This window comes from Poecilia reticulata, linkage group LG17, assembly GCF_000633615.1.
Source record: "Poecilia reticulata strain Guanapo linkage group LG17, Guppy_female_1.0+MT, whole genome shotgun sequence".
NCBI classification, from domain to species: domain Eukaryota; kingdom Metazoa; phylum Chordata; class Actinopteri; order Cyprinodontiformes; family Poeciliidae; genus Poecilia; species Poecilia reticulata.
In genome coordinates, this window is record NC_024347.1 from 22,542,350 (window position 1) to 22,556,953 (window position 14,604).

Genomic DNA, 14,604 nt, shown 5'->3' on the forward strand with positions numbered 1-14,604 from the left:
ACATGTTTAGTATACTGAATAGAGTAGTAAAATTAAAACAACATGGTCGTGTTGCTCCACATGCTACTGCCAGCATTTAAGCTAACATTAGCATATTGGCTAATTTTAGCTTATGCATCAATTCTAACATAATGAATGGTACAACTACAGTTTATTAAACATGCTTCTGCCTCTCCAAAGGTTATTGACTACGTTGCAGCTTTCTTTAGCATTAATGCTAATTTTTAACATCATAGCGCTGCGTCAAAACCCACGGGCACACTTTGGCATGCCCCTTTAAAATTTCTGCAGGAATTTTCTAGTTTCTAATTAACGTTTTACACTGGAACTGGAAGTCATTTGAAATATTAAAATTAACAAACAAAACACCTGGATAAAATGGATACTAAGTCTCTGTAAACAAAATTATCCTTCAAGAAAAAAAAAAAATCAAGTTGGTTGAGATCAATCCACCAAACTGAAGACTTTTATCATCCAGGTAGAAAGTGAGAGAACGTTATTATTGTTGTTGTTATTATTTTGTGACAATACTTCTGTGCATGGAAGTCTGACTGCAGTCGCATCATTCAGTAGTAAGAACGACCATGAAAAAAAACTGAGAAAGAAATGTGGCATTAAGACCTTATAGCGTAACCTTAAATAACCTCCAGGCATCACCGTGGCTCTGTCCTGCCTCTTTACACACTGATTTAAACAACTCAGGCCTGTTTTCAGCCCAGTTAATGGAACTTTCTATGAAACCAGCAAAGATAATTCTTTACTCAATCACGGCTAAACACAGGAAAAAGTGACTCAGCAGAAAAACCTGCAGGGATTTCTCCACACAGTCAGAAAAAAGTTCACTTTGAATTTATGGAAGTCATTCCTGCAGCAGCAGTTTTCTGGTTCCTTCAAATAAGGAACCAGAAAACAGAGTCTAGGTGAATGAATGAAGGGATGAGCAGCTGGTCAGAAGGATAAACGGGTGGATTAGACTTTAGAAAATGGGATAAGAAGAGAATCTGAATGTACTAATGTTTTCCTACATACTTTTGCAGAGGTTGAAAACAACAAAGAAACATTTTCTGTTTTCTTATTCATTTATTGGCCGCACAATACAAATGGTGTGGATGCCATTAAAATAGTTTAAAAAGACATTTTATTCCCAAACCTGATGCTGAATTTAGTGACTTAAATGCTGAAACTCTTTGTGGTGGAGTACGAACGCTGTGACGAGAGAAAAGATGAGACGATAATCCCGGTTAATCACGGTCGAGAAATCATCGCAATCTTTTCCAACAATATCCCACTTGCATGTTTTCCTACTATTGTGCCGCTATAATTTCAGAATTTAATCAGTTCAAAAAAACTTTTATTGTCATAATCTGAATTTCTTTCACATTTCTTCCCAGACTGAGTTAAGAAAAATGTCACCAAAGCAAAAGCCATTTAATTTTTAGACTTTAAAAAGATTTTAAAGTCTAAAAAATTGTAAGAATGTTGCATTTCTTACAATATTAGCAGAACACTGGCAACTAGACTGCATAAATCCAGCCATGTAGTTAATAGCTGCAGAATGAGTCAGATGGATGGTGGTTTTTAAATCAGTCAAACCTTCATTAGGCTGCTGCTCAGCTCAGTTTCTGCTGTCGGGCTGTAAAAACCAGTCTGAAAAACAAACCATCAACAGTGAACCCTCAAAACTGGATGCCGCTGCTCTGCAGAGGAAAATCAACCATCTAACCAGACTGAAGAGAGCAAGTCTGGTGAGATTTCAGATACATCCAGACGCATGAAGGCCGTGCAGCGAGTTGCACAGACAGAATATCTTGTTTGCTTTCCCACACAGTTCACGGCCTTTTAACACATTACACGGACAAAGCTGCACATTTGCAAGCAGCTCATAAAACACTGCAGCTGCTTTTCTCCACAGCTGCAGGAATACAATGGAAGGAGAGCAAAGTATTCTCACTTAAAAAAAATACAACATAAATAAAGAGCAACACTGGTGATGATGTTTGTGCTACAAGTTTCAAGCAAGAATCTGAAAAGTAGCTAAACTTGGCAACAGGTTCAATCCGGCCAGCCAGACAAAGCTGCTGCGCGTAAACACCAAAAACTAACAGTCTCCTCAATTAATTAAGTTGAAAAAAGAGCTTATGTGGGTATTTATTCCCCAGATCTTTGCTCTAACTGAATCCAGACATGTTAATTTGAGGCTGCGCCCAAACAGACTTGGAGTGGCACTTCTAAGAGCACATTTTCAGGGAAGGCAGTCTGGTCACATGAAGGTGACTCAAAGCAGAGCGCTGTTTTTGCTGAGGAGGCCATAAATCCTGTCAGCTCACATTGCTGCGTTTACATTCTTAGCATTGCTGAATTTTGCACCGAGGCGTTTAGGGGTTCAGCAGGGAGCCAATTCAAGCCGACTGCGTGTCGGAGGGAATGTGGAGGATCGCAGTCGACTCCATTCGGTCCAGCTGTTCGAATGTTTAGACAACGAAAAAATTAATGTCTGTTTCTACGCAAGATTAGAGGTACGGATTTAAACATTGATGAGAAGCCAGCAACTTCTTACAGAGGAGTTGAGAGACGCCAGAAGGCTTTACACATTTCATAAGATTAACTATGAGTAATCCGCAAATCAGCTGTGACCTCACGGCTAACACCGACAGCTGTTATTAAGAATAAAAAGCATTTCAGCGAAAGTTCAACTCATAAGGGAAACAGAAAATAGCAAGAAATCTGGGTATTAGGGCCCCGCTAAGAAAATAAAAAAATAATACAATTAAGAGAGTAGTCATAAAATTACAAGAATAAAGTAATTAAATTACGAGAATAGTAATAGTATTATTAGTCTAAAGTCATATTACGACTTTATTCACATATTATTTAAACTTTATCCTTGTACAACTCTATTCTCATAAAATGATTTTGTTCTCGTTTATCCTTGTAATTTAGTTTTTCATTTGTTTTTAGCATAGCCCTAATAATCCTTCATATGATCCCGTTGTGGGCTGTGAAAAGTATTTGCATCCTTACAGCTTTCTACCATTTCTTTTTCTTTTCTTTTTTTTGCATTAAAAAGTAGAAAATGCAGTTTTAACATAAAGATTTGCAAAGGAGAAAAGCTCTGCAAACCAACCCATCTCCATGTGAGGAAATATAAACCACATTCCCTTAAAATAATGACCAGTTAATCACATCTTTGGGAAGGCTCAGTTCAATTTGCCTAGTGACACTGAGGCCTGTCCTGCTGCATGAAAGAATCCCCTAAAAAGAAAGAACCCGTCTGACAACATGAAGTAGTCTAGAAGATCTGAAAAAGCAAAATCTAAAAGAAAGAACTGATGTGAACCAATTCACTGACGTCATCAGTCTGGAACGATGACTGATGACCGATTAGCAATTTCTAAAGCTTTGAGCGAACCAACACGGAGCGGCTGGCCAACCAAAGTTACTCCAAGAGTTCCTCTACAACTCATCCAGGAGGTCACCTGCACCTGAAGCACCTCAGGCCTCATTTGGTTTGGTTTTGAGTTTCAAGTTTTAAAAGCATTTTAGGATTTTCATGTGGACAGACAGAAAGGTCAACAAAAGAAAGTTCCATTTAAATGACTCAAGACACCCAGAAAAGAAGAACAAAACAAGCAAAAGAAAAGAGTGGACTTATATTTGATGACCTTTAGAGGTTAATATCAAGATTTAACTAAAATATGGAAAAGAATGTGAGCTGAAGCTCTTTTTGTTTTCAAGGCAGAGTATCGAATGTCTCTGATTTTCATGGTCATGTTGGTCACTTTAAAATCTAAACTGACCCATGTGACCTTCAGGCTGAATATTAAGAGTTAATTACCTGATCTATTCTGACCACTAAAAAGGAAAATTTTCAGTGGTCATTTGTTGAATATCTAAAAATGCAAGGGATTGGTCACAGCTTCTCATAAATTTAAATCCAAATTGAGGAGCACATATTATTTCAGCTGTGTGTGTCAGTAAACTGCTCTTTGAACAGAAAGTTTACCTTCACAAAATTTTACCAACATACCTAATTAATCCATTGCTAGTAATTAATGTATTAACTAGGTATGTTAGCTATTATTACTGTAAAAATATAAATACAAAAGGGAGTAAATTTATATTGCATGTCACATATTTGTGTGACATGCAATATGTCACACAAATATGTGTCTGAAAAAGACGGATTAGGGCGTTTCTTTATAGGAACCAAGACCCTCTGGACTGTTACAATGCATCTTTTTAAATCTCCGTCTTTCTAACAGATGCTGCAGATCTTCTATAAATCTGTTGCAGTGGTTACACGCTTGTCCCGTCATCTTTTTAACAACAGAATGTTTTTCTTCAGCCAGAGGCTTCTTTAGAGCCGCTGTGACACAAACCGCTACAGGAGATCTCTCCTGCCCACAGCGAACTGCGTCTACAACAGCCTTAGATAACATGGGTTACAACAACATTTAACTTCCCTTTGAGATTAATGAAGTATTTTTGAACTGAGCTGCACGGCGCAACCTGAGTGAGCTAACCATTAAACCTCTCCAAACAAGCCCCACAACATTTCCTCTCCCCTTAGATCGCTACTGCAACAGCATGTTACCGTGCATTTTAATTAAACTGTGCAGGCAGAGGCCGGGAGCTGCTGCCTGCTGCCGAGCCTTCAGGGATGGAGGGATGCTAAAAGAGGATCCAGACCGTGTCATCCTGCCGCCGTAGCCACGCCTACCGCACTGCAGATCAAAAACAGCCCAGTACGTCGCTCTAACCGGCCGTAATACACCGCTTTCATCGCCCCAACTGGGTCTAAATCCAACATCCTCTCGTTGCGACTCAGCTGCCTTCCGTATTTACACGTAAATCCGCGGTTAAAGGTGCGGGGAAAAGCGGCGTTTTGCCCCCCCGGCCCCCGCTGTCTGTCTCGAAACTTGAACACGTTAGCTTACTTCACCGAGCCAGCCTCGGACTTTCTCCAACAAAAATATTAGGCGCTGTGAGCAGCCAAAAAGCACCGTGTCACCTCTCTGTTTGGCACACACAGCCAAACGGTGGCGTATAGACATCAGCAGCCCGTGTTTTCTGAGCAGAAGAGCCGCGACCACTCGACTTTTTTTCCGCCTGACTACAGTGAAAACACTCCATTATCATGTTATATCGTGTGTCATCGTCCGCGACGGCGGCGGCCGTGACCAGAAACAGGACTTTTTTTTTTAAAAGGACACAACGAACCGGGAACGTCTCATAAAACCAAACAGGGAGTTTGGAAAGAAGAAAAAAAAAACAGGTAATATAATAACAGAGAGGTTGGTTACCAGACGGAGCGTCCTGTTCAGCTGGTCCTGGGAGCTGCATTCATTCAGAGTGGGCTTCTGTTTCCTGACAGCGCCGCTGACTGTGCTGCAGTTCCCCTCCTCAGCAGCCTATCACACTCCTCTGTGTGGCTCAGAGTAGGATTGTGGGATATCAGGACAGCCAGGGCATTATGTTTGGCACCACCACCAACTATTTGCCCACACTCTCTCCTTTTTTTGGCAGCCGAGTTTCCATTAAATGGTGCCACATGTGTAGGGAAAGTGTTTTTGAGGGTTGAGCCGGCTGAGAAACTTTCACAAATGCCCCCTTCCAGCAACAAACAGCTTTTGGGGGAGGCAGTGAAATGACATGGGGGGGGGGGGGGGAACTAATTAGAAGCCATTACAATGCATAAATATCAAGATTAGATTTTTCAAAAAGGGCCAGTCTACATTGTTAGGGCGAATTCACACCAGTCCTGTTTAATCTGCTTTATTCATTTGCCTAGAAAGTCCAGTTCGCTTGGGGAAGAGTGAATGCGCGATTGAACAAAGCGAACTCTGGTCGCCTTAAAGACCTCGATCTCCGTTTGGTTGAAGTGAACTCTGGTGCAGTTCAGATGCATATGTGAATACCAAGTGGACCAGAGACCACTCCAAAAGCAGGAAGTAGATTATCACACAGAGCATTCTGGGTAAATACAACCTAAGCAAAGTCTTAGGTTGCTTAGGTTGTAATAATCCATTTCAGCGCTAGCAGAAGAAATGGATTGTGGTCGAGAAACCCTACCACTGCTAAAATCTGACGCTACTCCTTTTTTTTTTATTTTGAAAAGGAGGAAGTTGAGCTCATGTCCTCTTCTGAGCTTTTCGTGTCGTTTCATTGAATAGTTCTCGGTGCAGCTCTATCACAGGGGAGGAGGGGAACAGGTATTTGAAAGAGTTTGGTTCATTTGACACTGCAGTGTGAAAGAGAACTGCACCAGCTGAAGGTSTAATAAACGTTGCCATTTTGGTCCCCAATCGAACCGAGTCCACTCTTAGCAACCAGAGTCCATCCTCCAAGATGACGATGTTCGCCCTGACAGTGCGGGGTCTGGTAGACGCCTCTTTCAAAAAACATTTCAATCGTAAACATTCAAAGACATCTCTGACCCTTCTATCCTTCTTTATATCAGAAATGCACTTCCTTCATAGATTCTTCGGTTAAATATCAAATTTGACACACTACTACTGTGACATGAGCAGTTTAAAATAAGTCTGGAGAGAATGCTACGTCCCTAGAGCGAATGTGCACAAAGGTATAACAGCAGCTTAAGGCACATGTTTGTTAAATTAATGTACTGCTAAACTGCCAACATGCCCTGTTTCTTCACACTGCAATTGTCCAATCCAATAAAAAAAAAGCACCAAACAAGACTCAATAACAGAATGAGYTGCTTGGTTTTGGCAGATAGGAATTGGCAAGTTTTTCATGGGCGCAACCCACATATTCGGCTCTGCTGCTCAACCCACAAAACACAAATGTGGCCCCATTTAAGGGGAAATAAACAGGTTTCCCAACGGTAAAGAATTTATTGCYGAGGAGCATTGGTGCAATAAAGAAATAATCAAAACAAACACACATTTAACTAATTTTTCTTGCTAACTATGGAGACGCAGAGCAGCCTAATTTATGGCATGGGGTCTGCTGCTTCTGTGCACAAAGACAGCTCCAGTCATGTCTATTTAGGGAAATGTGATTGGGTTAGACTGATTTATGTGTGGAATGTAACAGGTAATTTCTACAGTCAGTTATATCACTGGAGTTGAGCATTATGAAGTAGCAGAGAAGAAATACACAAGCCTGAACCTTCTTCCCATTTTTTTCACATTATAACCACAGACGCTGTTGTTTCCACGCCCCGTCTGTTGCGCTTCTTGCTCTTCATGATGCCGTTTGTTCTCAACTATTCTCTACCAAACCTCAGACCATCACAGAACAGCTGGATTTTTTGCTCAGATTAAATTACACACAGGTGAAATCCATTTACTAATTAGGTGGCTACTGAAGGGAACTGGTTGCACTGGGTTTTATTTAGGAGTATAAAGATCAAGGGGGCTAAACACAAATGTTCCCTATAGTGTTCAGATATTTATTTACATGAATCAAAAAATCTTGAGCATTGATTTGTTTTCTTGTGGCATTTTTTAAAAAATGTTTTTTTTTTTTTTTACAAGAATCTAAAAACTGAGAATTTACCAATGCAGCTTAAATACAATATAATACTCTATGCTAAATCCAACTTTAGGGGGTTTATTTATTTTGAAATACAAAAATGTCCTTTAAAGTTTGACATAAAATATGTAACAATGGGATTTTTCTCATTTTTCATCAATGTGATTTACTTTTTAACCTGCCCGCACATTGGTATTCAAAATATATATATATATATATATATATATATATATATATATATATATTTAAACTTTAACCCTTTAAAGTACCAGCTTAACAACTAAAGTATTGGTAGATTTACAGTACATAAACTGTAATCGCAGAGCATTCAAATACGCGTTAGTGGCACTAGAATGCTAAAGGGACACAAATGTTCAAAATTGAAAAGAAACAAAAACATAAAAATTCACCCTCCAAGTATACAGCTTGATCACATGTTTGCACCAACATAGTTAAAGTTATGCAAACATGAAATAAAACAACAATTGTTAAGGGACCGAGGGTAGTTAGCCGTATTTATCTCACAACGTGAGGTGGTTGGCGCATAAGCATGTCTGTAGGAGGAAATAAACATCTGCTGCTCTCTGTTTCGTATGACCATGTTTGTGTGGACGTAAAATCACAGCAGCGAGTTTTAATTAGAGTGTGGGCTGCTTCTTCTGAGGATTTTCGGGTCTCGCCTCCCGCCACGCGGCGGGAGCCCGCTCACTCTTCTGACTTCTCCTTCATCTAATTGCTTTCATGCGCTGCAGATTATGCAGACACACCAGCAGCCGTGATCAGCACAGCTTAAGATATTTCACAGATGCAAATTCCTTGAACAGTGACAGGGACCCGGGTTTGCTTTGCCGAAAGGCTTAGTGTAATAACAAACGCAGCGAAGCCACGATTCTGCAGCCTCTTATTATGTGTAGCAGGGCTGGAGCAGCCAGCTCAACCACAACAACGAAGTTTCAGATTGTACACAGAGGAAAAAAACATAGAAGTTATAGGTGTACTAAGAGCAAGTTTAGCTGCTTAACCAGGTATGAAGGCAGAATTTCATGTCTGGAGCTGCTGTAGCTTCAACAATAAGTGCAATATTCTTTCGTTCAGACAGGAGATACCTGTGGGAGGCTGTCGACATGATGCCAGACTGTGTAATAACTGACTGAGCTTTCATCCTATAATACAATGTGATACACCTATTAGCCACTTTAAGGCTGGGAGTATGTAAGTGCTTTGAAAAGTATTCATACCTTGTGACTTAAGACAATTATCACAAAATATATTATACCAAACTTTTATGCTATAAACCAACACAAAATAGTGGAAAACTGTAATATAAAGAGACACAAGACATTAAAAATTTATTCCACTAATAAAAATTGGATTATTTTGATGTGTTTGTTTTCTGTCCCCTTTGTCATGATGCCCCAAAATAAAATCCAGCATACAAATTGACTTGCAAACCCACACTGCGCTATAAACTAGATAAAACTAGGAAGCTTTACGCAAACTAGCAGAAGATGGGTTCAAAACGGGGTGCCAATACTTGCGTATGATACAGTCTGCCAGCTATCAGGTAACGTACACCAGCAACCTAATTTAATCAACCAGATTAAATTCGCTTGCCTCACCTTCAATCTCAGTTTCATCTTCCTACATTTGATTTACTCACAAGATAGTTTGAGCCTCTGAGCAACAAAACCCACTTCACTGGAACTTTCCCTTTAAATTTCATGACATTTGCAACATCTGAAGGAAGCAAAATCAGAAATCTTCTTAAAAAAAAGAAGAAAAAAAGAATTTTCTTTCAACTGAGAAAAAAATTGATCTACCTGCTTTGTCAGAAATGTTTCAGTTTATCAAAGTTATTTTAACTTTGTGAGCCAGAAACACTGGGGGAAAAAAATTGCCTTGGGGAAGATAATGTTGGGTCAAAATGTTGAAGCAGAACATTACTCGCTGTCACATGAGCTTAAAATAAAAAAGCAACATAAAAGCAGACGCTGGTTGCTGCATTACAAACAAAACATTACACCAAGTTCAGCCAAAAACAGGGTGACATAAGACACCTGTAACCCAATGATGTGTCTATTTGCTAACATACGAGACTCTGTGAACCGTGATTCAGCCATAACTAACAGCAGCAAATTTATCATGGCTAACAAATTAATTTAATTTATTAAATGTTAATTATATCCGGCCATGCTTGCTCTCTACCTCAGAAGTAAAAGCTGTCAGCTGGACATCTCAAATTTTCTCATTTAATCACAAGTTCAGATTACATATCAGTTTGTAGCGTTCCACTCTAATTAAATGCCTTCATTTTTTCCCCCTGTAATTAATTAATGTTAATGTCTTAACCCTAAAAGCATATTTAAATGTCAATATGCTTTAGCTCCAGAGTCATCTCACAATATAAATTAAATTTAAATATCTTGATTTAATTTGACTGAAACTGTTTGCATGAACATCTATGAGTTTTACTATCACAGATTTAGTTGAAAAGGATTTTCTTCTCAGCTGAAGCAAGAAGAAGGAAATCAAAGAGACTGCTAGTGCTAATCTAAAACTAAAACAAATGCCAAGGTTTATAATTGCAATTTTTATGTTTTACTTTCTTCTTTGGTTAAAAATAATAATAATAATAATCGTACGCTTTCAGGCAGCTTTTTTTTTTTTTTGCTAATGCGACTTTCACTCCCAAATATCTTGCTAAAGTAAATTCTTGCAAGGTGATAAATCATCTAATGAAACTTTAATTAGGCTGACAACTGGACAAATCGCTGATAGCCGAAGAGAAATGTTTGCCAGGTGCTGGGCTACATTTCTACTCTGAGATTGTGTCTTCTTCCTGTTGGGCGTCTCTCTCTGTGAGATAAGTGTGCGTGGACGTTTATGACGCGTCCCGGCCTGCAGGACAGAGCTTGGTCAGCAGAATGATTAATTCCACACGAGACAGACAGCATGTGATCTCTGGACTCTCCTTAGCTTATGCGGTTGCTTATGTCTTCACTTTTTTCTGCTGCGCACAAAAGGCAGAAGTCATCTGTGCCACGCAACGCTTACCCCAAGAGTTTTGAAACCTCGTATTTTCCAAGAAAATATACATGGTGCCCTGGTTAAAGATTTATTAAACAAGCATGTTCAGCAGATAAATCAATTCTAATTTGTTAGATATACGAGGTATTTGGCTGAGAAAGACATTTTTACTCTTTAGTTTCTGTAAACTTGTGGAAATGGGCAACGATGGGTAACCTTATGAACCTCATTAGGGTAATCTAATTTCCACAGCAGCGGACATGAGCCTTCAGCTGGCACCTGGTCAAAACAGAATTATATGGAAGCGGGTTTCTGACAGTGTCAAACAAATAACCCGTATGATCTAATTTTGAGGAACAGAAATATGCAGGCCAGCATTTCCTGCTCGTCCCTGGAGACTCTGTGAGTGCTATTCCAACTGTATGTTCAAATAAATCCTAACACAAAATAATACTAGACGGCTCTCGCACGCAGAGCTGCGGCCTTAAAGAAAAATGTCAATGCATTTATATTTGTTAGTTCTGTTTTCCAGCTGTCAATTCAACACTAATAGTTAGGACTGATTTGTTTTGCTGCCACTCTGAAGTCTTCTGGCCTCACTTCCCAGTAAAAGACCATTTATCCCCCACCGTCCAGCTTCCAACAGGCTGCGGGTCAGCCCACATGCAGGAGAAATTAGAGCCTTATTTCAGTGCCTCTAACTGGGCCAAAGCTCCCAAATCAACCCCCAACCTCGACAACGGCGTCATCCAATCATACCTCACATTAGACGAGTCTTTCTAGCATTTCTTCCCTTTTGCCCAAAGCGAAGGTCACATTCAGAGCTGCAGATGAACTCAGATTAGTTACAGACACTCCCTTCTCACGTTCAACAGATAGGAGGCATATCTTATCAGGAGCAATCACAAATCTGCAGTGCACTTGTAACCTTTGGAAGATGAAAGGTCATTATTTTCTAATTTACAATAAAATGGATCAATACAAGCATTTAGGGTAGAAATTATTAATCGAACTGATCATGATTGATCAGATTAATCGACTATTGAGATAATCAACTAATTTAGCAATCAATTAATCATTAACTGACGTATACAGACCCCGATAAAAAAGAAAAACCACTTAATTGCTTTCCAGGTGATAAAATGTTTATTTTCTTATTCATAAAAAGTAATTTAATTATTTGCTTATTTGCAAATCTAAATCTTTTTTAATATTGTGCAATAAAAGCTAACGTGGTTAAACAAAAAAAAATCTCCAGTGCCAATTTTTAAAATCCGATTAATCATCGAAATAATCGATAGAATAATTGATTACAAAAATAGTCAATAGTTGCAGCCCAACAAGCCTTCTTTATTAGCAAAGTTTGTATAAATTATGATATGAATCAAGTATCTCGATCTAAACATGAAAATAAAAGATGCGTGGTAATGTGAGATTATGAGCTACTACCGTCCAGTTTTGTTGAAAAGACAAATAAATAAATGCTACTGTGTTCAGTTTAACCAACGTAAAAATGTGATTTAAACAGAAAATATAAAAAGTTATATGAAGATGTTTACTGGTGTTTGTGTGAATGGGGTTGAATCTCAAATAAGAGTAGCACTACTTCAACATATTCTTACTCAAGTAAAGGTAAAAAGTAGCAAAAATTACTCAAGTAAGAGTAAAAAAGTATTTGATAAAAACATCTACTAAAATACTGATCAAATATTCTCATCAAACCAACAGGAAATGAGTGAAAATTTGAATTATTCAACAATTGCTGCACAATATCCCATCAAAGAGCGGAAATTAAACTCCGCCTCTCGCCTGTAATCGCCGAGATGCTCTCACTCACCGGCGCTTTACAGCTGCAGCTTTACTGGGATGAATCGGCTCAGCGCCGCGTTCAAGTGATCCAACAACGGCAGGAGATAAGAATCCTTCCAACAAGCTTATCAGTTCACTCAGCGAGATTGAGTCATAGACGTTTATCTGCTCAGGCCGACCGAGACAACAGGAACCGGAGACAATGACCAGAGACAACGACCAGAACCGAGCGGCTTCATTTGGCTTTTAGCGAGCAGAATAAATATTACATGTATTTAAACATCGGAGGAAGCAAGGAGACGAGAAAGGAGAGAAATAAAACATGTGGGATACCAGGAAGGAATGAAAAAATAAAGACAGGAAGGAAAGACAAAGAAAGAAGTAAAAAGGTAAGGGGAAAGGAAGGAAGAAATTAAATGAATGAATGTTAGGAAGGAAGGAAGAAATTAAATGAATGAATGTTAGGAAGGAANGAAGGAAGGAAGGAAGGAAGGAAGGAAGGAAGGAAGGAAGGAAGGAAGGAAGGAAGGAAGGAAGGAAGGAAGGAAGGAAGGAAGGAAGGAAGGAAAGAAATTGAATGAATGAATGTTAGGAAGGAAAGAAATTGAATGAATGAATGTTAGGAAGGAAAGAAATTGAATGAATGAATGTTAGGAAGGAAAGAAAGAAATTGAATGAATGAATGTTAGGAAGGAAGGAAAAACAGAAAGAAAAGGAAGACAAAAGGAAAGAAGGAAAGGAATGGAGGAAGGAAAGAAGGTAGGAAAGAAATGAAGGAAAGAAGAAAGGGCAAAAATGAAGAATGGAAGAAAAGAAGGAGAAAGGAAGGAAGGAGGCAGGAAGAAAAGAAGAAAGTTAGAAAGGAAATGATGGAAGAAAGAAGGAAATGACAGAGGGAAAGAAGCAAAAAAGAAAAAGAAGAAAAGAAAGGAAGGAAAAAGATGGGAAGAAGGAATGAGAAAAAAGGAAGGAATGAAGAAAAAAGAAAAGTAGGAAAAGAAGTACAGAAAGAATGAAGAAAGAAATGAAGGAAGGAAACAAGAAAGAAACAAAGGACAGAGGAAAGGAAGACACTGAAGGAAGGGAAAAATGAGGGAAGGAAAGAAATGAATGACAGAAAAAAGGAGGGAGGAAAAGAAGGAATGAAATGAGGGAAGGAAGAATAGAAGAAAGGACAGAAAGAAGAGAGTTGGAATATAAAGATGAAAAAATAAGTAAAGAAAGGATGAAGGATGGAAGAAAGGACCTGAGGAAGAGAAGAAAGGATGCAAGGGAAGAAAAAAGGAAACAAAGGATATAAAGAGAAGAAATACAGAAAGAGGGAAATAAGGACAGACTGACAAGAAAAAGGAAAGAAAAACAGAGTAAAAGGAAAGACAAGAAACAAAATGAAGCGGAGGGATGGAGGGAAGAATAAGACAAGAAAGGAGAGAGGGAGAAGGAGGAAAGGAAGGATCAACTATTTATACAATATATCTCAAATCTCAGACTTTTCCATTCTCTGTTTTTAAATGAATGAAACTGAATTAAAGGTCAGAGGAGACATGTAGCCACTTCTTTCCTTATTTATCCAAAAATAAATGAAAAGATTCCACATTTAAGGAATTAAAGACGAGACTTTGACATTCCAGATGCCAGAAAGGAGAATTTCTCTCAACATAACGATACTTAAACAGGATTTAAAAAGGTCAGTATGTATCTACATGCATTTCATTCAATCTAATTGGATCATATTTGGCATGCTTTGCTTTCTGCAGCCAGCATTTAGTGAATCAGTCCTGTAAGTCACACCCCTAACGAGCAGCAGCAGCAATACGAGCCTCTTTTCCTGGAAAATATCTGGTCCATTGATCAGGAACTAACCTGAAGGTGCCGCAATTACATCAATTTCCAAGGCAGATATTAAGAAACAAATGAATGAATCTTTCTCGCAATGAAATTAAAAACTCTTCTTTTCCTTTTTTAAAAAGGAAACATTCCTTTTCCTTTTTTAAAAAGGAAACACCTTTTTTAAACATCGGAGGAAGCAAGGAGACGAGAAAGGAGAGAAATAAAACATGTGGGATACCAGGAAGGAATGAAAAAATAAAGACAGGAAGGAAAGACAAAGAAAGAAGTAAAAAGGTAAGGGGAAAGGAAGGAAGAAATTAAATGAATGAATGTTAGGAAGGAAGGAAGAAATTAAATGAATGAATGTTAGGAAGGAAGGAAAGAAGGAAGGAAGGAAGGAAGGAAGGAAGGAAGGAAGGAAGGAAGGAAGGAAGGAAG

General features: G+C 38.7%; 1 protein-coding gene across 12 annotated transcripts in view; it reads right to left on the reverse strand.

The window, feature by feature from the left end:
• The window catches only part of epb41l3b (erythrocyte membrane protein band 4.1-like 3b), a 61,539-nt gene that overhangs the window by 42,573 nt on the left and 4,362 nt on the right, over positions 1-14,604 (reverse strand). For 9 of the 12 annotated variants that reach the window (XM_017310069.1, XM_008434334.2, XM_017310075.1 and 6 more), the window contains exon 1: positions 5,304-5,411. The exons of 2 other annotated variants lie outside the window; for them this stretch is intronic. The gene's annotated coding sequence lies outside the window, so the exon portion shown is untranslated. Of the gene's footprint in view, positions 1-5,303; positions 5,413-14,604 lie in introns of those variants that run through there. One more of the 12 variants, XM_017310073.1, reaches the window with a different exon arrangement.